The sequence below is a fragment of the Mustela nivalis genome (assembly GCF_964662115.1).
Source record: "Mustela nivalis genome assembly, chromosome: 2".
In the NCBI taxonomy this organism is placed as follows: Eukaryota; Metazoa; Chordata; class Mammalia; order Carnivora; family Mustelidae; genus Mustela; species Mustela nivalis.
The window spans coordinates 154,248,186-154,274,655 of NC_139021.1; the positions used below are offsets into that span (position 1 = coordinate 154,248,186).

Genomic DNA, 26,470 nt, shown 5'->3' on the forward strand with positions numbered 1-26,470 from the left:
GGCCAGAGAACCTTGCCAACATTTAAACAAGTATGTTTTCTAAGGGAAGATGTGTGCCAAGTTCTAAACAAGTGACATACAAATGGCGTTTCAGAACGTAACGCTATAAGCAGGCTTGGTATGGCCTGTCTTTTTACAGCCTCAAGCTAGTGGCACAGAGGGTGCCGGGGAATGGAGACCGCCCAGGGAGACCACTCAGATAGCTCATTAGTAAAACTGGCTTACCACCTTTAATATCTTTCTTGCCAGAAATTAGGAGCATAGATCAGATTGTCTCTTGCACGTCTAACAATAATGTAAAATTAAAGCTGAGCTCCAAGAGGTTCATTTCCTGCTGTGAAGAGTCCCTGCATTGAATGATTTATGGAAAATTTTGGGAGAGGGGGTGGTTTGACACCAGCTGAAAGGATCCTCCTTTCCAGTGGAGTTTATTAATTCAAGGATCCCAGCAGAGAGGAGAATGGGGTGGGGTGGGGTGGGCTGAGGGCTGTGAGGGTGGCTGAGCCCGAGATCCCAAGGCTCACAAAGGGACCAGGAGTGACCAATTTATTTCAGCTTCCTTTTTCTCAAATCAAGTTCCCCATCGCATCTCAATAGTCTCAAAGGAGCGGTTAGTCTTCATTCCAAAGAGCAGCCATTTGCCACCTGCAGGTTTCATTAACATAAACTATGCAGACAGCTTTTTGTTCTAGAACAAAAAGCCTCTCTGTAGGGTTGCTTAAGGCAATCAGACATTCAGAAAGCCTGCATTAATTGACTGCAGAAAATAACTGACTTTTCTGCTCCAAGTACTGTTGAAGGGAAATAATTTTGAATGGGTTTGTAACTGGTTCATTTACATAGTTTTGTTTTTTTTGTTTTTGTTTTTTTTGGGGGGGGGTTAAGTGAGTTTTTATAGTTCGGGGGCCTCACTTAGTAAAAATCGCCCTGGGTGAGATGTTAAACATTGACACTAATGCACATCATCTCTCCGTAGTGTTTATGACAAACATTGAAGCTGTTGCTGCTGATTCCTGAAGGGACATTAGGCTATTAAATGTCAAGCCCTATTTTCACATTTCTAGTTTCATTTAGCTAATTATCACTTAACAGAAACCTGTTGTGACTGACCCTCATCAACCAGTTAACAATGGAACAGATTTCAAGGAGAACTTTCTCTTCAAGAAGTCACTGAACTGGAGTGCACTGAGCGGGTAGACCTTGGCAAAGGCCTGGAGGTGGGCGGGGGTGGTGATGGTGGATACTGACTGGGGAGACTAGGCCAAATAAAACTGGGTAAACAAAGCAGCTGGGTAGGATAAAATGACTAGATGATTTATTGTATAAACCAGGGCACGTCTGATAGGAATGTTGCAGGATTTCTCTGCCTTTAGTGCCCACAGTTCTTGGTCCCGCCCTTCAAAGAATGAAGAGGTAGACAGGAGGGAGAGTGGAAGGCAGTTACTGAGCAAGAGTACAAGGCTCCTGGGGATGCAGGGGGCCTGAGAGGGTTGCCTTGGAGTTTCTAAGTTTAGGGGGTTTTACGAGCTTTTTTGTGGAACCATCTTGAAAATAGGGCTTGACATTTAATAGCCTAATGTCCCTTCAGGAACATCTTGTGTGCTGAGTAGTGCCAATCAGGGCTTTGGTCAGGTCTCTGTCTACTTATTAGGTTAATGTCAGCACGCTGATGGTCTTTTTTGCTGACCGCTGGGGGCTCAGGGCTTAGCTGCCCCTTTTCTGTGATATTGACAAATTCTCTGTGGTTAATTGCCTTATTTTAGGACATTTTGCAGAAGTCATTTCTGCAAAGGCCGCAAAGCAGAACACTAGTGTTATCCTGTCTAAGCTGCAAAACAGGATGTTAGTGCCATTTTATTGTGGTTGTCCTGATGCCATCTTTTCTTGTTGGGGACCCTGGCCCTGACTACCTAATTGTCCAATGAACTTTTCACAGTAACAGGGATTTTAACAGGATGGCAGACCAGGACAAAAGAACAGAAACTGATGTGGCAAAACAAAGAAGAAAAATCATTAAATTTCCGTACTACCTGTAAGTCCTTGAAACAGGCAGAATGACATTCCCCTAAGGACTCAGTTGCCTGGATGTTGACATTTTGCTAAGGGCAAAAGGCAATCTTAGCCTGACCCCCAGGATCCTGTAAGCCTACTTTAACATATAAAAAATTCTTTAAAAATTCCTTTATATCCACCTCCTCCCCTCCAGATACATGTTGGCAGACATCCTCCAAGTGTATGACCACCCATACACATCTGAAGGGTCTCACTGAGTAAGGGAAAGGTGGGGCTGGGGAAGGAGACAGGTAGGGGTCTACACGATCAGGCTCACAGAAATCCCAGAAATGCTGAGGCACAGTGAAACCAGAGGTAAGGGAACAAACCAGACCCCTCTGCTCTGCATGTCAGATGTGGGGTCTTTTAACGGCAGTCACACTGTGACCAGACCCCAAAGAAGAAGTAAGCCATTAAAGAGTGATCACCGGCCCTTCCTCAAACTAAGACATCACAAGAATGATAAGGCCACAAGCTCCCAGGTCAGTTCAAAATAAGACTGTGAGTGGAGGCCCATGCTGGCAACCCTCTCGGGACCCCCTCTCACTCCTGAAAGCTTTTTCTGTATCCTTGCTTCGTAAAACTCAATCGCTTTATTCACTCTCCTTTGTCCACGAGAATCATTCTTCTACTCTGTGAGACAAGAACCTCACTCTCCCACTTCAAAATTTTCTTAGGAAAATCAGAATGCATGGTCATCACACCCCTAGGCTCCTTGCAGTTTTGTGACAGTGGGAAATCATGTGACCTTTGATCTTTCTGAGCCTATTTCTCAGCTTTACAATAAGATAACAAAGTCCTACAGGATTTTTATACTTACTAGTCTTAAAAAGACACATTAATGTACTTTGTAACTTGTAAAACATGATATAAATGTGAGATACTATCAGAGTTGATAAAGACAAGTTTATTGCTTGCTACTGAGACTGAATATATGAACAATGGCTAGATCGTATATAAAAATAGAACTTTGAGGGGCACCTGAGTGGCTCAGTAAGTTAAGCGTCTGACTTTAGATCTCACCTCAAGTCTTGATCTCAGGGTTGTGAGTTCAAGACCCAAGTTGGGCTCCACGCCCAGGCCAGCATGAAGTCCACTTAAAAAAACAAAACAAAACAAAACAAAAAACCCCAACCCAGAACCCAGACCCAGAACCCATAGCAACATGCCCAGGAAACCAACCCCATTTCTGCAATAAACAGCCTAAGAAGCTGGCCTACACTAAGTTAGACTTACAGGAAACCAGACTGCTATCTCTAGTGACAATCCAGGAAGCTAAACAGTAATTTCTATAATAATCAGCCCCAGAGGGACTCGGTTAATAATGAACAGTTTCCCTAATTTGTCTCCACACTTCTAAAAGGACCAATCAAAGAGAATCAAACACGCATTCCTAACCAATCACACTGGATTTTCCACTTGTTTAGGTGGCTTCCAGCTTCCTCTTGCTAACAGCTTTCAGTTAGAGAAACCTTAAGCCTTCCTTCTTTTCCACTGAAAAGCCAGCCTGCTCTTCTGCCTGCCTTTGGGTCTCTGCCAGAATAAAAGTGACCGAGGCTGATTCCCTGGCTATATAGCAAACTCTCAATAAAAGAGTCTTTGCTTTCCTTATTTAGTTGGTCTATCTTTATTGCCAGATCTGATGTTTACATATAAAACCTTGGGTCATGAGATATTGAATGGAACTCTCACTGTTGTATTAGAATTGTCAAAAAAGTCCTAAAGCTAAAGAAAATAGGTGTTAAGAACACCCAAAGGATAAAGAGGAACTCAATAGGTTCTGCTATCATTTTGTCATTATTTCTTACAGCCTAAATCAAGAGCAGAAATATTCCCAGAGTAGGGGGATTACCTAGAAGTGTCCCTTTTCTGTGATAGCTGACTCCATGTAAAATAGTAGTTCAAGACTTCTCACAGGTACCCTGGGTAGGTAGCTGGCTGCTGGTGAGAGGGACCCAGCCCAGAAGGGACTGAGGATGGTCGTCAGAAAAGATTATGTTAGAAGAGGTCATCTTGCCTTGGGTGCATCATCATTCAAAATAAAGATTACATTGCCCTTGTCCCTCTACCCAGATGTGCTTAGTTCTGGCTAATGAGATGTTCAGCATCTATACAGTATAGAGATCCTACAGGGCCGCTTTCCCTATAAAGGTTTTTGTTTTTTTCAACCCTACTTCACCTTCTTCAATCCTGGTGGATACAGAAGCAGAGTGGGGAGGAGTAGGAGGAGTAGACCATATCTCCTTCCCCAGTGTGTGTGTGGGGGTGGGGGGTGGGAATAGGGAGTAGGGGGGAAGGGGGAGGGGCTCAGTCATATCCCCCCTGGGGAGGAAAGAAAGAACATTGAGTTGGATGTGAAATTGAAGCTTCTCATTGTACTGGACTATTCTAGACTACTTCTTCTTCTTCTTCTTCTTCTTCTTCTTTCTCTTTTTTAAAGATTTTATTTATTTATTTGAGAGAGAGAGAGAAGGAGCAGGGGAAGGGGCAGAGGAGAGGGAGAAGCAGGCTTCCTGCTCAGCAAGGAGCCCGATGTGGGGCTTGATTCTAGGACCCAGGGATCAGGACCGAGCCCAAGGCAGATGCTTAACCGACTGACCCACCCAGGCATCCCTAGGCTAGTCTTTTTTAAAACCTGAGTGTGACCAGCAAGCTTTGGGATCATTAAGAAAGAGAAAGCAGGTGCTCAGTGGATTTCAGTTAGATGACACTAAGCTGTCTGGCACATCCACATGCTCCATTTTCTTAAAACGGGGGTGGGGGCACATTTGTATGCTGTGCAGAATATGTACAGTTTAAGGTGGGGAAAACACCAAAATTAAGACAAACATTTACCAAAAAGGGAACCAGTAAGCCAAAGTACATTATTTAAACTCCAGTTTCCTATAACATGCAAAATCCTTTCCTACAGCTCTTGGCTTCTTTCTTGCTGAATATACAAAGTAAGGTGGTCACTAAATAGTCATTATGTATCAATGACCAAATGATTTTATACGAAAACTATTTTCTTAATCTTTTCATCAAGGAGGCAGCTTCTCTCAAATTCTTCCCTACATTTTAAAATGTTTAAGATGTAATCTCTGTGCATATATCCAGCAAAAAAGAAAATGGAATTACAGTTTTCTAAACATTGAAAAAGTAAGAAACTAATTTGTCTTACACAATTTGAGTCTGAGTTTAAATGTAAAGATGGGTTAACAATCGCTGATTTTGTGATACATGCTGACACCTACTGGCCAAACTTGATATTTAATGCTTGCCATGTTTTGTTTTGTTTTTAAAGATCTTATTTATTTATTTGACACAGAGATAACACAAGCAGGCAGAGAGGCAGGCAGAGAAAGGGGGGAAGAAGGCTCCCTGCTGAGCAGAGAGCCTGATGTGGGGCTTGGTCCCAGGACCCTGTTATCATGACCTGAGCCGAAGGCAGAGGCCTTAACCCACTGAGCCATCCAGGCGCCCTGCTTGCCATGTTTTGACCAAGAAAAAGAACTGTTCCTGGTTCTTGGAGGGGGAAATTTGGAGGCAACAGGGAGGAAAATACTGGTTCCCGGTGGGTAAGAGTGTGGTCACTGGGAAATGGAGATGCAAGTGTGGAAAAAAGACCTAAGGAAAAGAATCGTGGCGGTAGCTTCAGAAATGTCATCATAAATAGCTAAATAAGTAAATAAATAAAATCTTTTAAAAATAGAAAAAGAAATAAAGAAATTCAGAGGAGAGAGAAGTCAAGGTATTTACTGTCCCAGCTCCCTTTTTGTCAGGCTCTGGGTAAGCAGAGGGTACACTCCTCTACTGAAGGCCACAGAGTGCCCAGCAGCCCATCTCGTCCTGGTATCCACTAACACCATACCTTCCCTTGCCTCTTCAGGCCTAGGGGTAGTAGTGGATTTCTACTATTGATAATCCCTTGTTGATCCTGCTAATCCTTGGGACAGATTAGTTTACCATCTGTTTCCTGCAAGAACCCTGACAAACACCTTACATTTACATAATGCCCTATAATATCCTTTGGTGTATATTCTTTTAAGGGGTCTTATTCTATTGATACTTCAACCTATTGCCTTGCCTCCATACATCTTTCTAGTACCCCAGCTTCTCATAATGTTCTACCAGGATGTGCATAGCAAGTTTCCTGTAGAATAAGGGAGGCTTGGCCCCATAAAGTACACAGGAGAGAATTACAGTTACATGGCTTCCTTCACAAGTCCAGCTTGACACACTTTATGTTGTCTGATTTTCATGGTTGCAACTTGCATCTCTCCAAGGCTGTCCTGCTTCCTGTGAGTCCCAGTCCTTTGTCTGGTCTTTCTAATAAGAAGTCCAGCTTCTTTGTCCTATCCCTTTGTTTTGCATCCTTTGCTCCCAAGCTTGGCCCGATATAACTCATACAAGCCTCTTTCCTCCTCTGTCTGGGCTTAATTCCCCTAGCATCGCCCATTCTTAACCATTTCACTTCTTTCTTCTTTTCTCCTTCCTCTAGTCCATGCTTCCCCTTTTCCTGTCTTTCTGGCTTGGAAGTGTCTGGAACATGGCATCACTACCAGCCTCATTTCCCAGGTCTAGTGTCTCAATGCTTGCCAATCATTTGCAGACCATCAGGGCATGTGAAAGAGAGTGTTCACTTATTTTATTCTATGAGTACTGGCATTGTAATAGGGCAGGCCTTTCTTAGATAAAAATAAATATAAAATAAACATAAAAAATAAAATAAAAATAAGAAAGTATAAAACTAAATGTTATTCAACTTTAGCATCACATGGATAGGAGCCCATTCTGTTGATCCATAAAAGCCGTTTGTTTTTACTATGGTCTAACACACATAACATAAAATTTACCCTTTTAACTATTTTTGAGTGGACAGCTCTGGCATTTTGTACATTCACACTGCTGTGTCTCCATCACCACCATGCAGCTCCAGAACTCTTCCTTTTTCCCAAACTGAAACCCTGTCCTCTTTACACACTCACGCCTCACTCCTTGCACCTCCAGATCCTGGCAAACCACTATCCTATTTTTTGTCTTTATGATTCTGACTCACAGTGGACTTAATTTGTACTCTTCGGAAGAGTGAGCTCACAATTGCTGCCTGTGAGCTTCATGTGTTCTGGAGATGTGTTTAGGGTGGACGCATGGTCAGGGGGCAGGGAGGCTGCAGACAGTGGTGCCTGCATGACCACACCAAAGGGTGAGGTATCGAAAGAGATGACCCTCCCACTCCTGACCCTGACCCCCAATGCCAGACAGCAGTCTCCTTCTGACTTTTCAATTCCACGAAAAGGAAACTTGGATGGCGTGGTTTGAAACATGTTAACAGAAAATACAAGTTGGCTTGGTTATTAGAGCCAGTATGTCCATACATGAGCTATTGGCGATTAAGGCCAGATTTGTGCAAAATAATACTGATAACATCTTGTATTTTGATTAGGGCAAGTATCTCAAAAAAACAGGAATGTGCAATGTAGAAGTGATGAAAAAAGGCAAATTCTTTATGGCAAAAGTTGCAGATAGGAAGCCTGTAGACCAGATTCAGACAAGAGCTGTCCGGTTTGGCCTGTGTGATATATTTTAAAATAGATTTTGTTGGTAGATTAAAACATCTGACTACTGGTTTCACTTGAAGAGTCTGGCAACACTGAGCCTGAAATCCTGCCTGGCAAGAAAATAAGGCTTCCTACTCCTAGTTGCCCTACAGCCAGGCCCTGGGAGCATTTGGGTTTGCAACCCTTGTTCTTTGGGATTTAAGGTCACCTTTAAGGATACACTTAATAAAATGTCAACAACCTGATTAATTATAGATTTTTAAAATAATTTTTAATTTTTTAGAAAAATATTTATTTATCTATTTTAGTTTATTTATTTGAGAGAAAGATGTAGAGAGAGAGAGCATGTAGGGTGGGGCAGAGGGGGTGGGAGAGGGAGAGAGAATCTCAAGCAGACTCCGAGCTGAATATGGAACCCAATATGGGACTTGATCTCACGATCCTGACACCATGGTCTGAGCCGAAATCAAGAGTCAAATGTTTAACGGACTGAGCTACCCAGGTGTCTCTAAAAAAATAATTTTTAAATGAATAGAGTAAATATGTGAAAATGAACTGATTCCGCAAGTGCTATGGAAAAGGAGGTTGAACTTCATCAAATAAACTTGCAAAGTCAGTAAAATAATTTAAAGACATATCTGAGGGGGAAGATCAATCAGTACATATTTATTGGGTACTTGTATCACTCCTCACCATACCCACCCTGAGCCCTGCTCTGTCTCCACAGACATACTTTAGTATACTTTAGTTACTTATTATATTTATATGCATGTTATAACAATTACTTATTATAACTTAATAAAGTTATATTTTTAAATATAATTGTTCATGTTCACTTATTTTATTTCTATTCTACTAGAATATAAGTTTGCCAAAGGTAGAATTTTCCCATCTGTTTTATTTACAGTTGTATCCCCAGAGCTGAAAATAGTTCCTGACACTTAGCAAATATGCAAGAAATATTTGCCAAATGAATGAATAAACTTATTGTGAGCAAGTTAGTGCTGTATGAGCAATTGTGAGTGGTACAGGGGACACATAAGATACCACATCATGTTTGAAGCTCTCAACGTAATTAGAGAAATAGGGCATGAAGACAAAAGACAATAATAGAAATAGGGCATGAAGACAAGAGGCAATAATAGAGATAATATAAATTTTTTAAAAAAATTTTATTTGTTCATTTGAGAGAGAGAGAGCATGAACAGTGGGGAGGGGCAGAGGGAGAGGGACAAGGAGACTCTCTGCTAAGCATGGAGCCTACACAGGGCTTGATCCCAGGACCTCAAAATGATGTCCTGAGCCTACGGCAGATGCTTAACCAACTGAGCCACCCAGTTGCCCCACAAGACTTGTATATAATTGATAAATGACTCGAGGAAACACAATGTTACACAATGTTCCACAACTGCAAAGGGAGGGGAGACTTTGACTTGTGGGTGGATGCTCAGGAAAGCCTCATAAATAAGGTGGGACTTAATCTCAACAAGGAAGGAAGGGTGAGATTTTTACAGGCAGCAGGCAGAAGGTCATTCAAGGAAGAGGAAACCACATATTAGAAAAAATCAGCAAAATAGTTTGGTGACATCTTTGAACACTTTCACTTTATCATTCCACAGTCTGAGCAGAATTTAATTAAAGTATATATCCCTGGAAGTTTGGGGGCAAGTCATTGTCCAAAGCAATGTTTTCAGACATTTAGTTCATGGCAAGGTGAAGTATGAACTTGCAGGACATGGTACTGACAGCACTTGCAGAGGCAAGGGAAAGAAGTCTTGGAGACTTTACAGCTTGATAGCTCAAAGTATCAGTAACAGAAATACCGAAGTCAAGGAAAAAGAGAGGCAGCAGGTCAGGGTTTTTATCACAAGTAACAGAAGTGCAATTTGAACTTCTATGGGCAAAATAGAGACTATTGGCTCATGAAACCAAGCTGTGGAAAGAGCAGGGATAACATGGAGTCTCAGAAACATTTGGCACAGGAACTTGAAGTTCATCTCAATTTCCATCAACATCTGTTTCCTCTCTCTGTGTTCCCTTCATTCATGAAGCTGGAATCCTTCTGCCAGCATCTCCCAGGTTTGCATGCTGCCCACACCAGATATGACAGAATTTGCTTCCTTAATCCCAGTTAGAAAACTCCCAGGGAGCACTGATGGATCTGTTAGGGCCACATGTCTACTTTAGCTGACATGAGAGAAGAGGCAGAGTACTCTGATTAGCAATGCCCACTAAAATCACCAGGTTGGCAGTTGGAGCAGTCCTTCAAAACAAAAGGAGGATATATTTTCAAAAAGAAATACAAACACATGCTGGATAAACAAAGCAACGAAGGCCTACAACAGGGGACAGGCTGATAATTGTTTGTTTTAACATTTTTTTCTAAAGATTTTATTTATTCATTTGACAGACAGAGATCACAAGTAGGCAGAGAAGCAGGCAGAGAGAGAGGGAAGCAGGCTACCTGCTGAGCAGAGAGCCTGATGCAGGGCTTGATCCCAGGACCCTGAGACCCATGACCTGAGCCAAAGGCAGAGGCTTTAACCCACTGAGCCACCCAGGCGCCCCTGTTTTAACATTTTAAACTAAGGTAAATAGCATATATCCTAAGAGGGTGGACTCACATGATCTCAAAGCTCTGTAAAAGTCATCTGATCCCACATCCTATTTAATGTATTCATTATTTCCATATATTCCCAACAAGTGATCTCTCAACAGGAGCTCAAATAATTTACTCCCCCTTAAGCACTATATCCATTATAAAATGTTCCTAGTTGTTACAAATTTGCTCCTTATGGTCAGGTAAAATTTGCCACTTTGGAATTTCCACCAGTCAATGGCAACTTCTTCCCTGGAGGTGCCCATAATGAGCCCCTTCCATTTTGCAGATGTGAAGAAGACTCTCATGTTCCCCAGTGCGTCTTTTCTTCTCAGGCTAAGTCTCAATTTATTCCAACTATTTCTCATGTGGCATGGAGATTAAGTCTCCTGGACCTTTGTCCAGTGAATTCTCTCAACATTCAACAAATGTTTATTTATACACTTGCTTGTGCCAAGTGTCTTGCTTGTGTCTCTACGTTCATGTGACCAAATAAAACACATGCCAAGGCATCAATACCAGAGTTGTACCAAGCAGTAAATTGGATCTTGAGAATAAGACGATGAGAAAAACAAATTACATTCCTGTCCTAATGGAGCTTACAGTCCAGGAGGAGAGATAAATGCTATATATTCACACAAAAATGCCATAACCATGATAGGTACTATAAGAAAACTTCGGAATTATATATTTATCTTAAGTTTTGGTGCCCAGAATCATGTAAAATGTTTCATGTATGGTCTTGCCAGTGGTAATGATGGGTGGTTTAAATATGTCCACAAAGTCCTTGACACTGTCTTCAAAAGGTACAAATCTCCCCTTGAGTATTAGCTGGATCAATAGGAAATAAGCAGAAGTGACGGAATGCCACTTCAGAGACTAGCTCATAAAAGGCACAACAGTTTCCCAGTTGCTCTTTCTCTCACTCAGGAAAAGCCAGTTTCTGTCATGAGAAAGCTCAAAAGTCCTATGAAGAGGCCCATGTGGTGAGAAACTGAGGCCTTCTGCCAACAGCCTTGTGAGCAATGTTGGAAGCAGATCCTCAATCAAGCCTTCAGATGACCACAGCCCTGGCCAAAGTTTTGCTGCAACTTCATGAGCCCCTGAGCCAGAAATACCCAGAAACCCAGTCCTTAGTTCCTGACCCACAGAAATTTTAAGATAGTAAAGATCTGTTTTAAGCTGCTAAATTTTGAGGATAATTGGTTATGCAGCTATAGACAGTTGATATGGTAAACAAAATATAACAATTGAACATCTACCTGAAAAATAGTAAATGGAAACATCTTTTAGAATGGAGTCAGAAAGCTGCCAGGGGAAGAAGTTCTCATACCCCGCCACTCATCAGTTATAGATCCCACAAGAAGAGATAGACTTCACAAGTCTATACCCTATTTTACTAATCCAGCTGGAGGAAGGAGGATTTCTTCCTCCCCTGGCAACAGCCCAGCCAATGAGAGACAGTCACAGCTCAGCCAATGGAAAGCCACTATACTTCCAGTTCCCAGTTTACTCCAATGGATACTTAGTTTATAACAGCCCCTCCTAACTCCCCTCATTCCTCTATAATAAAGAGCCATTCCTCTCTCTTGTTCTCTGGACTAACCTGTGGTTTCCCTATCTTTTGGTTGTTCTAGATTGAGATTCTTAGCAATTCCTGAATAGACCCATCTTTTGCTAGTGAAATAGCTGGCAGCTTTATTTTTTAGAATTAAGACGTCCTTCACCTTGACTATTTTAGTTGTCACATTGCCCTGTTGATTCATGTTGATTTTACAATTAATATACCTAAGTCTTTTTCTCTCACACTCTGTTAAGATTTGGCTCATTGTTCCATCCTGTCAAAATCCTTTGGGAGTGTAATTCTCTTTCAAAGTAGTGAGTTATCTTTCCTGCTTTGTACTACTTCATGCAAGAAGTAATAACAAAATCCAAGGAACTGGATAGAAGTACCAGATTTGCCACTAACTAGTTGAGTGACAATGAGAAGATCTCCCATCTCCTTCAGCTTCAGTTTCTTCATGTGCAAATTGAATATAATAATGCTGACTTCATGGGGGCTCTGAGGCAGACTAACCTGAGTCTTGTTCCTAGATCTGGGACTCACCAGTTGCAAGGGACACCTTGCAAGTATGTACTCTCCTGCCTGCTTCTGAAAACAGCTGAAGTTTCTTTTGGGAACCACCCCTTCTACAGTCTCAGTCCATATTATTCAGTAAGGGACTGCTCGATTATAAAGGACTTTAAACTATAAAGATGTTTACTGTATAGGTAAAGGAGGTTTCTGCTTTGGAGCAGTCAAACCAGAAAAGGAGGTATCTGGTTTGAAACAATGTCAATTTTAGTTCTGCATCTCTGAGATTGTCTCCGTCTTCTCATTATCACACTCTAGTGTTTTCATTCTCACACATCAGTGTCAGAGCAGGAAGTTATTGGGTAGGTGCAGAGTACACGTCTAGGAAAACTAATTTCCCTTTTAATCAGGGGAGAAACCCTTAGGATGCTGGATGATGAGCTGGGATTTGACAAAAGACCCCAAAAGAATTGAAATAGAGAGGTTTGTCACTCACAGGTACTAGAGGAAGTATACTGCATGTCTTGAGGAACCACACAGGGAAGTCAAGTCAGGGTTAAGGCAGAGAGAGAAAGGCAGGAGCTGGGTGCATGCATTTATGACGGTCTGTGGGTGAAGCGCTTTGGGGATCCAAGGTTAAGGCCAGATTTAATCAATTCAGGCCAAAAAGAGCAGGGTTTTGGTGAGCTCCACAGGGGTCTTCTAAGAGGGAGGGTGCAAGGGCAATGCTCTGGGAGATGGGAGAAACTGTTTAATCACAAAGGCAACTGCAAAAGTCATATCAGAAATTTACAGTTACCTAGGACTCTGTGGTCTATTATCTAGGGTACGCACTTGCATGAGGAAGCTAATGTTAGTTTAAGGTCTCTACGGTCATGTGACCAAATAAAACACATGCCAAGGCATCAATACCAGAGTTTAGCATTGCTAAACTCTCAAAACTTCCCTGGAAGTCTGAAGATCAACCCTTTTTTTTACTTCATTGGCCAGACTCAATCACATGGACACATCTAGCTAGAAGGGAAGCTGAGCAATTGAGTGTTTGGCTTTTTCAGACTCTCAGGCAATGGAGAAGACAGCTGGGAAACACTGCTGGGTAAGTAGTTAATCAACAGCGTGTGCCATGGGTAAGCCCATGACCCAGACTAGCCAGTTAGCATATTCCATCCTCCCAGTCACAGGATAGGTGCATGGATGGAAGGATTCATGATCCTGCATGGCTCCTCAAAAGTCAGAAATACTGTGGCCTTTTGCCACCATTAATAGGAAGTTTTCCTGAGAATGGTGTTGACACAGAGGAAGTAGAGATGAGACGCAGAGAAACATAATCCAGTTGGCCTCATTTGAGTGCCTTTTTACTGACAACCTAAGACAGCTATTCTTTCTTCTTTTCTTTTTTTTTTTTTTTTTTTTTTGAGAGAAAGAGAGGGGAAGGCAGAGGGAGAGGGGGATAGAATCTAAAGCAGTCTCCATGCCCAGCGCGTGATCCCACTGTGGGGCTCCATCTCACAACCCTGACATCGTGACCTGAGGCAAAATCAAGAGCTGGACACTTAACCGACTGAGCCATCCAGACACCCCCCTAAACCAGCCATACTTGTTAAATCTGCCGGTAACATGAGCCAAGAAATCCCTAGCCCAATATGGTTCGCATAATACATTAACAACCTGCAATGAACCATGGTTCCCAGTATTCGTACCTTTGCAGTCTCTCTCCTTGAATCTGGACTGGCCCTCTGCCTTACTTTAGTCAATAGACTATGATGAAAATGACATTATGCAAGTGCTGGGCCTAAACCTTAGTACTTGGGCCACTGCACTTTTGGAAATCAGCCACTTGAGAAGTCCAGCTATCCTGAGACTGCTGTGCTGTGAGAAAGCCCAAACTGACCATATGGAAGAGAACTGAGGAACCTAGTTGTATCAGTCAGGGTTCTCCAGAGAATCAGAACTAATAGGATATATAGAGATATATAGAAAGAGATATATTATGAGGGATTGGCTCATAATCTAGGCTGAGAAATCCTATGATCTGCCATCCATAAGCTGGAGATGCAGGAAAGCTGGGGGTATAGTTCTAGTCTAAACCCAGAAGCTTAAGAACCAAGGGAACAATATGTAAGTCCCAGTCCAAGTCTGAAGGTCCAACCAGAAGTGCTAGTATCTGGGGTGCCTGGGTGGCTCAGTCGTTAAGCGTCTGCCTTCGGCTTGGGTCATGATTCCAGAGTTCTGGGATCAAGCCCCTCATCAGGCTCCCTGCTCAGCGGGAAGCCTGCTTCTCTCTCTCCCACTCCCAGTGCTTGTGTTCCCTCTCTTGTTATGTCTCTCTGTCAGACGTGCTAATATCCAAGGGCAGGAGAAAACAAGTATCCCAGCTCAAGCAGAGAGAACAAAGTTGCCCTTCCTTGGCCTTTTTGTTCTACTGAAGCCCTCAATGGATGGGATATGCCCAACCATATTGGTGAGGGTGATCTTCTTTACTCTGCCTACCAATTAAAATGTGAATCTCTTCCAGAAACAGCCTCACAGACACACCCAGAAATAATGTTTTATAAATTATCTGGGCATCTTTGAGCCTAGCAAGGTTGACACATAAAATTAGCAATCACACCAGCTAACAGCAAGAACTGAGGCTCCCAGCTGAAAGCCAGCACAAACTTGTCAGCCCTGTGAGTGAGCCCTCTTGGAAGTGGATGCTCCAGTTCTAGTTGATACGCTTTCCCTACCGAGCCCTATCGCAAATATATAAAATGGTTACTGTTTTAAGCTACTAAGTCATGGAGTCATGTACCACAGCAACAGATAGTTAAAACACTGAATAGGATTCAGGTATTTCATTTGCAGTTGAAAGGTCTTTGGCTAGTACACAAGCCATATAGCCTTAAAGGGGAACTGTAATATCTGCCCCCAGTTCAGTTTCTTTAGCTATACAAAGGTTGTAACTGACATTCAGTGTATATTTAATTTTCTTCTACTTGCTGGGTTATTTTTAGGATTAAATGAAATAACACATATAAAAGTATCTAATAATACTAAGGATTCTTGCTGACTCCTGGTGACCACTGCTTTCCCACCTGCCCTGCTGAGACCCAGTAACACTGTCTCCAGCATGGCCTTGATCTTCCAGCTTTATAAATCATCACAAAGTGAAAAAGATTAATTTAGCTAGTGAATTCCTGCTGAGGCACCGTGACCACTGCTTTCCCAAGTGGGTAAGAGATTCATTCCAATGGGCCTTTCTAGAATTTTGCAATGAATACAAAAAAGGCATAGAAATTCATTTAAAATGGAGCTTTGTTCATTTTTGCATTTATTTATTGTTTATTCCTTTCCCCTCCCTTCTCCCATCCAACTTCCTCCTCTACCGGGCATCCCCAGACAAGATGAAAATTCTCTGGCTTTGGTTACTGAGGAGATTGGTTCTGCTTGGTTCTAAGAGTGGAATATTCTATCCTGATTCTCTTCTAGTCACGGAAGAGGGGAAGAACAGAAATTTTAGACTGGTTTTGGAGTTCTAAAAGCAGAGGGGACCTAAACTGCTTCTCTCTAATAGAGCCTGAGAGGGAAAAAACAGCAGAAACTCTGAATAGGTTTAGGGGTTCTGAGCTCAGTGAGTACTGGGTGAGGGGGCAAGACCTCAGACTAGAAATGGCTGTGGTCCCCTGGGCAAGTGGGCTTGAGAAATCTTCACTGAAGACTCGTATACTCAGCTAAGTATGGGTACAGTAAATGATTCCTCTTAATACATCTCATAGGAAGGGTAGTAACTTTGGGCCTGGTATGATGAACAACACCAGGAACCCCATGCTCCTAGAGAAGGCACGCAGTGAACTGAGAGAACCCCAGCCCTGAGAGAGAGACCCAGCACTAAGGAGGGATGACTCAGGTGGGACCTGTGTGGATTTACTGAAGACCTGGTAAGAATGAAGACTTCCCAACAGGAACCAGACATTCCACCTGCCCCTCTCTGCCATCTGTTCTGCAACTCTAACATAAGATACCAGAACTTGGATGCAATCTTAACTATGGTTTAAAGGGCCACTGCGCAAATCAGGCTTGGGGCTCAGAATGGAAATCAAGCTCATTTACAGAAAACTAAGTGCTTGTATTTTTCATACCTGAATTTGTGCAAACATATTATCTGCCTGGATTTTGGCAAAATAGTTTGCAGACGTATGGGGAGTACTGGGACCTGACTACCTCAGGTGCCATCAGCCTGTGATCCCATGACCTGGGCTCCCAGTACTGTGCCAAGGACCATTTGATTCAGTTCATGAAGGTGGAGGAGATTGCTGCCAGTGAAGTGCCACTGAGCATGACTCCAAGATCAAGGTCATACTGCCTCACCAGGTCCAGGGTGGGCAGTGAAAGCCATGCTTCACCACCAAGAAGTCCAATATCCTCATTATTTAATTAATTAATTTATTTATTTACTCCAACACCTTCATTTAGAGGCAGGGCCCTTCCCATCTGAGGTCTGCTCAGATGAATTCCATGTGGGGAGGGGGGACCCATACCCTCCACATAGGGAATGTGTCAAGTGGAGATCTGAAAGATGGGTAGGGATTAGGGATTAATCCAACAAACAAAAAAGAGAGTTCTAGGCAATGCGAGGAGCAGTGTATCCTCTTATTTCAGAGAACTACGTAGTAGTTCATTTTGAGTAGAGTCACATCTAAAATAATTTTTGTTTGTATATTTTTTTATGCCATTAAAGGGACAAGTCTCAAAAGTTACCAAAACAAAACAGAACAAAACAAAAGTTACCAAACCCAGTGGTTTCTGGTTAGCTGGGATGTATTCTACACTCCATGATGTTAGTTCCCTTACCGAACTTTGCATAACATTGGGGATCATTTTGAACTATAATTGCGTTAGCAGAAATCTATTGGAGTATCTGCCAGTTCTCAGTGACCCTGTTCACAATGAATTGCTCTTCCATGGAGGTGGACTCCTGGCAACCTTGTTTGTAATAGATGATCCTGGGCAATTATAAATCGGCTTGAGAGAGACATCTGGCTCCATCTGAACCAGATTCTCCCCTGGAAACGAAATTTGGTGGCTAAGCAACAGCTAGTTATTCTCAGGGTGCAGCTAGAACTGAGGGACATATAACCCCAAGAGATAACTTTTCTTCCACTGAACAGAGACATGAAGAAAGAGAAGAAAAAAGCAGACAGGCAGGAAGACCTGGCATCATGGAAATATCCGCTCCACAAAGAAAGAGAGATGAGTGTGAGAGAGGGCACCTTCCAACTGCATTCCTACCTTCAGCTTTTTTTTTTTTTTAAATACTTTATTTATTTATTTGACACAGAGAGAGAGAGAGAGAGAGAGAGGGAGGGAGGGAGGGAGAGAGGTATCACAAGTGGGCAGAGAGGCAAGCAGAGGGTGGGAGGAAAGCAGGCTCCCTGCTGAGCAGAGAGCCCAATGCGGGCCTCAATCCTAGGACCCTGAGATCATGACCTGAGCAGAAGGCAGAGGCTTAACCCACTGAACCACCCAGGTACCCACCACCTTCAGCTTCTGAGACACACTCTGTCTACCCTTACATACCTTACCCCATCCACCTCTACCGAGCTGGGATGAAGCTAGTTCAAGTAAATCCTATTACTGGCAAGAAAGAGTTCAAAGATAAGATAGTGATTATTTGTGTCCCTTTGTTTTCTGGTGGGACAGCCAGGACCTGCAATGTGCCTGAACATAGCAATGTTGCAAGAACTCAAAATAAAATTATTTCCGGCTCAAAATGCATGCTTATGACTCAGCAGTTTTCTTCTCGGAGTCCCTGCAAAGTCCTGGCAAATCTCAGCCAACAGCTTCCTGTTCCTTGTTCCCCGCTAGGTTAGACTGGCTGCTTTTGTAATTTCACAGCAACTTGCTGGGGGCACATCTGATGGATAAGTAGTCTAACACATAGGGATGCAATGGAGAACACGGCAGACTATACACCTACTCATCCAGAGCTTCTAGCTGGAATTAAGCACACAATTATAATTCCATGTAGGTGTTGTTGAGCCACGAGGAAGTATAGCATGCCAGAAAGACACATGGCACGGGCTGCCTAACCCAGTCAGGGAGGGGTGGAAGAGGAAGAGTGATTGTCAAGAGGGAACACAATCCCCAAACAGTTAAAGCCATTGATGACAATCATCTGCTGTGTGTCAGACATTGTTCTAGGCACTTGGTGTGTATGAGATCACTTAATCCTCATAAGTTCATGTGGTGAACACTACGTTTAGCTCCATTTTATTGATGATTCAGGTCCATTATAGAAAGATTGATAAGCATGTCTAAGAACATACAACCAGGAGTGGTGGAACTGAGATTCAAACCTGGGCCATTTGAATAATAATTGCTTATTGAAGGAACAGCTACAAAATGGACAAAGCACAGCAATGTTTAATCCTTCCACTAATACCATACTGGTCATTTTAATCTCTAAAATGTAGAGATTTTAGACCTTTAGGCCTTGAAATGTTTGTCTAGTAGGACTCAACTGTATATGCAGAGTTAATGTCAAGATATAGAAAGAGCATTTTGAGGCAATTCTGCCAAGTTATCACAGTCTAGATAGTAATGTCCGGCTGCTACATTATTACCGGCAGTGACCTCTCCATATCCGAGAGCAGGAAAACAAACAGGACCATTTCAAGTTTGTGCCAGCTGCCCGCTGAAATTACCCCATTAAAGGGAAGGCCAGAGGAGCGGTTGCTGGGTAACAGGAGAAGCTGGGGACATGCAGAACTCCTTTCCAGGAAAATCTTTCCACGCAGATTTCTATTTCCACAGTTTTCTGATTGGTTTGTAGCTTCATCAGAAAATGATTCATTGGTCATTCTATCTCACAAAATGTACTGGAGCATTTACTCGTGAGAAGCCATTGAGAGGTGAACCAGCTTCAGGCTGAACATTTAATTACCAGATTTTGAGTGGTTTTGGCTACACCATATTTTGTGCTAAAAAGAAGTGATCGAAATTTTTTTCAGAGTGACACGATTTTGCGTGTTTTCCAAAATTGTATTTATAATTCATTAACAAAATAAGGTACTCTACTTCAGAAGTTTTTAAAAAAATTTCTGTTCTCTTTCCTCCTAGCCTTTATTCCCCTCTTCTCTCCTTTTGGCTCACATCTATACAGTGAATCTCTGATCATTTTCCTCCTAGAAATTTTATAATTTTTAAGTAAGAGATAATGGTCTGTCAAAAGTGGAAATAAGCCAAATGTCCAGCAACTGATAAATAAACAAAATGTGGCATACACACGTAATGGAATATTATACAGCCATAAATAAGAATGAAGGACTGATACAGGCTACAACATGAATGAAGCTTGAAAACATTATGCTAGCTGAAAGAAATACATGCAAAAGGCCACAGATTGTATGATTCCATTTATATGAAATACCCACGATAGGCAAATAAAGAAAGCAGATTAGCAATTGCCAGGGGTTTAGGGTGAAGGGTAGAGGTAGGAGGTAGGGATAGGGAATGTGCTTAATGAGTGTGGCATTTCCATTTGGAGGGATAAAAATGTTATAGAACTAGATATAGTGATGGTTTCAAAACACTGTGAATACATACTTAATGCCACTGAATTATACACATTGGTCAATATGGTACATTTTACATAATGTGTGTTATATCACAATTTAAAAAAATGAATGTGTGTGTATGTGTGTGTGTGTGTGTGTGTGTGTGTGAAGGGCATGTATAATTTTCTAGGGTGAACATGAGTTGATAGGGAACATCCATCAATCTGAACGATTATGGCATGACTGAGAAGTAAACTTTTACTATATTGTCATTTGTTGCAACAACATAACATACCCCATCCTGACTGATATAAAGTACTATATTGCATTTAGTTCATCTAATCTTTTCTTCAGCCTCCTTTGTGCCAGGTACTGGGGTAACAAAGATGAAAATCCTCAAGCAGCTTGCAGACTAGCAAGGGAGATAAACATGTCAACCAAAAGATGCTCTTGGGTATGATGATACCATAATGGAGGTAGATTATGAGCTATACTAGAAGCACAAACACTAGAATAGCCAGTTCCATCCTGGAAACTCAGAGAAGACTACCCAAGACAGCAAAGATGGAATTACATTTTAAAAGATGTATAACAACACATCCGCTAGTGAAAGGGAGAGATTCACTGAAAGTTGATGGAAGAGCTTGTGCTCTATGCAATAATACAGGCTTGACACACTTAGCATGTGGCAGGAAATGGCAGTCATTAGTTAATAAGGTGTAAGGTGATGAATGCTAGAGAGGCAACTAGAGAAGTCAACACGTATCTGGAGTTTAGAACTTATCTTGTAGCCAGTCCTTTCTAATCTTTCTCTTCATGCCATACATGGAAAATGAAAACACGTATGGCACACTGAGATACAAAGTTGAGGCTTCTTGTTATTGACAACACACCTGGCCTAATCTTGGTCATCACCCTTGGCATTCTTAATCCACGGTAACACACAACTGGGGCATACGTTTTGGGAAGCTCTCCTATGAGTAACAGAGTAACACTGAAGACTTTTAAGCTAGGAAATAATATGATAAGATTTGGAAAATAAATCATAGTTTGGAAGATAAAGAAATATGAAGAATAAGATTGAAGTCCAAAAGATCAAGAAGGAGGCGATGGTAACAACCCAGAAAGAAATAGTTAAGAGCTTAAATCATAATAGTGGCCATGGAAATAAAGAGAGTGGATAAATTCAAGATATAGTTACAAATTAATTCTGCAAGATAGAATTAACAAACCTTACTGATTGATTGGAAGTGGAGGATGAAGGGGGAGAAAGAGATTAAAATGGCTCCCTGCCTGGGCAAACGTTAGTGGTTCCACTGGAATAGGAGAGAGAGAAAAGAGAAGACTGTGAAGACTGGAGTCAGTTCTCAGGGACCTGTTGAACTGATGTGTCAGGGGAGGTACCTGAAATGCAATTAAAAACCAGGGTAGTTAAATATGGGTTCAGAGAGAAACTGGAGTAGAGTTAAAGAAGGGGCGAGGGAGTCATGGCCAGACACAAGCAGTAGTTAAAGCCCAGGGAATGGATGAGCTGGTTAAGAGAGGACATAAGTGAAGGGGGGGAAAAGGTCCAAGGTCATTTAAGGAGACCACTGTGAAAGGAAAGACTGTGGGAATAACATTGGCATTTCTTTGATGCATAATAGGATTTCTCAACTGACTGAACAGATACTCTTTGAAAAGAATAACTCTTTAATCTTTCTAAATCTGTCTGAATTATCTATAAAGGCACCTCTGGGAATTCCAGAAGATTGGTCAGATACAGGCAGATACCTTTTATGAAAAATGAATCTTTTAGAAAGTACATCATTTGAAGAAATTTTAACAAAGTCATATTTATGACTTGCTAACATATTACTACTATATCTTGCTAACATATTACTACTATATATTGTGATTGCTTATCTGCTTATATATCTGTCCCTTCTCACTAGACTGTAAAATCCACAAAGGTCCCAGTGTTGGTGTCTAGCCCAGTACCTGGCCCATAGTACACAGTTGATATATATTTGTGAATTACTATGAATTTGAGTTTTCAAGTTCAATATATACAGAGTACAACTCCGTTCCAGTAGTCTTTCCAATGGAAATATGTTAAATTGGCAAGAGATACTATACTTCTAAATATGGCAGTGGCATTCATAACAGTCCACATTGATAGTGATGTATTATATTCGTAAAATGTCATTTAGTAAAGAGAATAAATTAGCTAAAACCATACATAGTAACAAGGATGAATTTCACAAATATGATATTGAATGAAAGATACCACACAAAAACTAGGGCAAATGTAAAATTCTAATCCTATGAAGTTTAAAAACAAATCTAATGCATAAGTTTTAGAAGTCTGGAGAGTAGTTACCTTTGGAGGTGTTGTTGTGATGGGGAAGAGGCACAAGAAGGACTTTTGCGGAACTGGTTATGGTCTATTTCTTGATCTGGGTGTTCTTTTCATGAGCATATTAAATTTGTCATCATTCATTGAACTGTACACTTATTATTTGTTCATTTTTCTGGGTGATGGCTAGACTTCAATAGAATATTGAAGAGAGAGGAACATAAGTAATTCCTGATAGATGATACTACATGATAACTAGTAACAGTAAACAATAATGCCGACAAGTGAAGGAGTATATAGCATGAAGCAAGTAATCGAAACTACAGTAATCAGCTAATAAGAAAAGAGAGTAAAAGGAAGAAGTCAGTGGGTTTCAGAAGGTGTGGGAGACTTGGTTGGTTTATTAGCTGAAAACCCAAGCGGTTGCTGATAACTATCTATCTGCATGGGATCAAAACCTAAGTGGCCTTGCTGAGAATTCAGCACAACTCAGGTTCTGAGCATTCCCCACAACTCTCACCAAAAGAAATGTCACTTCATTAGATCACAACTCTGAGAACAAAACACTTCTACTAAGGCTGTGATGGAGTAACTGATATTATCCTCACACCCTGCCATAAATGAAAATTAGATAAATATGGACAAAATAGGAAACATATTTATTTTAGACACGGAACAACAAGCTATACAAGACTCTCTCTAAGAGAAAGGGAACAAATGAGGTTAAGTCATTCAAATTGCTTCAACTTTAGGCTTAAAGGCATTTAGATTCTGGCAGAGAGGAGGAACCTGAAGCAGAACGGGCTTGCTCAGTTGAGGAAAAGGATTTTATTTTGGTGAGATTAAGATAGCTGGAATTCACAGAGACAGTGTGTGAGAAGAGGACAGGCAGAGGAAAAAACTCCAGAAATCTGCACACAGTCTAGAGAAAAAGAAAAAGGAAAAAATAAAATTATTGGGGAAAAAACAACATCCAGAGAGCTATGAGCTGAACAACTGTGAAGCTCACAAAGTTTTGGGAGACCTTTCTATTCTGATCAGCCACAGTGGAGAGATCTCATTAAACATCTAGAACATTCATTAGAGGTTCCAGAAAGCCCAAGTCTTATAAATAAAAATAATCTAGCTATAGAGTGAAGTTACCAGAAATCCATTCTAGCAGAGCATAAAGCCAAGCTTCGAGAAAGTATCAGGCTGATCCACAAACAAATTAACGGTAGGACAGAACAAAGCTCAACAGTTCTTGAAGAAGACAACAAAATCTAGACTCTATCACCCAATAAAACAAAACAAAACAAACAAAAAACCACTAGATCTGGAAAGAAGTAGGAAAATGTAATCTATGAGGAGAAAAATTAGTAGATAAGGAGACACAGAAATGATAGAGATGATAGAATTAGCAGATAAAGACTTTAAAACTATTCTTGTAAATACAACTTAAAGGAAAACATAAAGACATTGAGGCAAGAATTGGAAACTATTAAAAAGATCCAAATAGAACTTCTAACGCTGAAAGATATCATACCTGAAATGAAAAATTAATTAGATGGGCTTGACATAAATTTAAACACTACAGGAAAAGACAAGCAAACTTGAAGGCAGGAAGCAGAAACTATCCAAACCAAATTACAGAGAAAAAAAAGAGGATTAAGAAATGAAAAGCCTCAGTGATCTATGAAACAAAATCAAATAGTCTAACGTTTAATAATCAGAGTCTCAAAAATTAGGTAGTAAGGCAGAGCAAAAGAGAAAATATTTGAGGAAATAATGGTTGTTAATTTTCTATATTTAATGAAAAATATTCACCCAAAAAGCAAGAAACACAATGATCCTCAAGCAAGATGAAGACAGAGAAAACTACAAATTACATCAAAGCATATTGACAAAAATTGATAAAAAGTTGCCAGAGAAAACAGGGGAACAGAGATTAGAATATTCAATTCAAGCCAGAAAAAAATGGACCAAGATCTTTAAAGGGTTGAAAGGAAAAATTTTCACTATAATTGTACTTCCAACAAAAACATCTCAAATACAAAAGAGAAATAAAGACATCTTTCAGACAAAGACAGAATTATGTGCCAGCATATCTGGTTTACAAGAATGTTTTTAAAAGTTCCTCCAGCTGCAAAATAAAATGACATCATATAAAAACTTAGATTGGTACCAAGGAATGAAAAGTGCTAGAAATGGTTAATATTTGAGTATATCTAAAAGATTTTTCTCCTAATTTTTAATCTCTTTAAAAGATAACTGACTTTCTTGAACAAAATAAAAACTATCTATATGTGAAGAACCTTGTAACATTCCATTTCCCCTCTCCAGTTCATTAATATATCACTGTCATAATAAATAATAAATAAATAAAGGGTCATACCCTTTATTTCTACAGAGTATACTACAGAGATACTAGAGTATCAATGTGAATACACATGCAAGTGCAGACGTGCACACACACACATAGACCTCTTGCAGGATGAAGGAAATACTCACTGTGGCAAAACTAGACTGGCCTTAGAGCATTTGCTGTTCTGGGGCGGTAATGGTTAAGATTTAAAGTGGGTATTAGAGAGTACAGGTTAAGTCTAGCTCCCAGTTACTAACTCTCAGATGCTGAGCAAATTATGTAACTAGCCCAGACCTCAGTTTCCTTATCTGTATAATGCAAGTAGTGCCTATTTACTAGCATGGGTGTGAAGATTAATTAAATGATCATATGTAAAGTGTTAGCACATTGCCTGGCTGCCGATAATATGGACCTGACAAAGGATGACTGTTATTATCCTGAAGTCAAACATGTCCCCACCTTGCCAGATAGCAACTTGTTCAGACACCAGTTGATCAAGAAGATATGACAGGAACTGGGGAAAGCAGGAATCGGCAAGTGGCACTAAAATCCTCCATCTTCCAAAGAAGAGTAAAAGAAATCATCTTGAGTTGGTAAATCGGTCATTAGAGACTTAGGGATGGGGAAGAGTATAATGGCAGCCCCTGGAAGAGTTTAAAAAAAAATTTGTTTACAGCGATTGCCTCTGAGAAATGGGGTTGAGGGAAAAAAGAAAAGATGTGATTATTCATAGTATACCCTTTTATGCTGTTAAAAATTTTATCATGCATTAAATATTGCATAGAACTTCAAAACCTAGTTCTATAATTTATAAAGTACATCTGGAGCAAGTAGAAAGGTTAAAGAAATATACCTGAATCTGTATAAAAATGGCACTTCTTGAGTGTTTCTAATCCTCACACTGAAGGTGAAACTGCTGGTGTGTGTGTGTGTGTGTGTGTACACACACGTGTGCGCACATGTGCATGCCCGCAAACCTGTGCACCTCTGTTTGTCTGAAAAGTGAATGCTTGCTGGTTTAACATTGGAATTCTCTACTGACACTTTGCTTATGCCTTCTCCCTCCTTACGCCTCATATTACTAAAAATTAATATTTGCCTTTTTGGTTGATAGCATGAAAAGTTGGAAGAAGATCCAGTGATGTGAAAATAGAAATAGAACAGACACCTAGAGTGCAGGGAAAATAGTAGAGTGCCCTGGAGAGGCAGAGGATGCAGGAAATAACTAAAATCAGGTCTACATTGTCAACCTACCTGGGCTCTGTGAGTCCTAACTAAGACTCCAGCTTTGGGCAACAGAAGTGGGGTAGGAAGGGATCAGAGTTGTAGACACTGGAGTATGTATGATCTCACAGCAGATGGGGAAACAGGTTGACTTCTATTACTATTATTATTATAAAAATTATTTTTCTTCTTTGTTTCATAGCATTTTATTCCAACAAAGTTAAGACGCTAGACAGACACCATAACCTAACACAAAGCATGCAGCTTCAATTGTGGTATAGAACATAGTCATAGAATGTTGCCAAAGTAATGGCCTCAAGGTCCAAGCCAGGATATAAGGAGAAAGGGACTGTGCCCTCATGAGGTCCTCTCAGAAACCAGCAATCCTGGCAATTAAGACCTCTGGGTGAGTAAAGTGGTTGGGACTGTGGACTTTGACTCCTGACAGTCCTGGATTCCAATCCCACTTCTGTTCTTCCCTATCAGTGGGCCTTTGGAAAGTTGCTTAACATCCCTGAGCCTCAGTTTTCTCACCTGTATAATGGGGATAATAAAAGCATACTTTAAAAAAAAAAATACGTACTACCTGGCATTCTTCATGTACTACCACAATTCATTCTCACAACAGCTGAATACTATTATGCCATTTCATTTACTTTTATCTTTTAAACATTTTTGTATATTTATTATGTTTCACAAAATTGTACCTTGCGGTCTAATATAAATAAAAATTTTTTAAAAAAATTTGTATATTTCATGAACCA

At 40.8% G+C, this 26,470-nt stretch overlaps 1 protein-coding gene across 1 annotated transcript in view; it reads right to left on the minus strand.

Annotated features, from left to right (window-relative positions):
• Positions 1-26,470, minus strand: part of LOC309859371 (uncharacterized protein) — a gene marked incomplete at its 5' end in the record, with an annotated part of 202,471 nt that overhangs the window by 85,408 nt on the left and 90,593 nt on the right. The gene's annotated exons all lie outside the window — the stretch shown is intronic.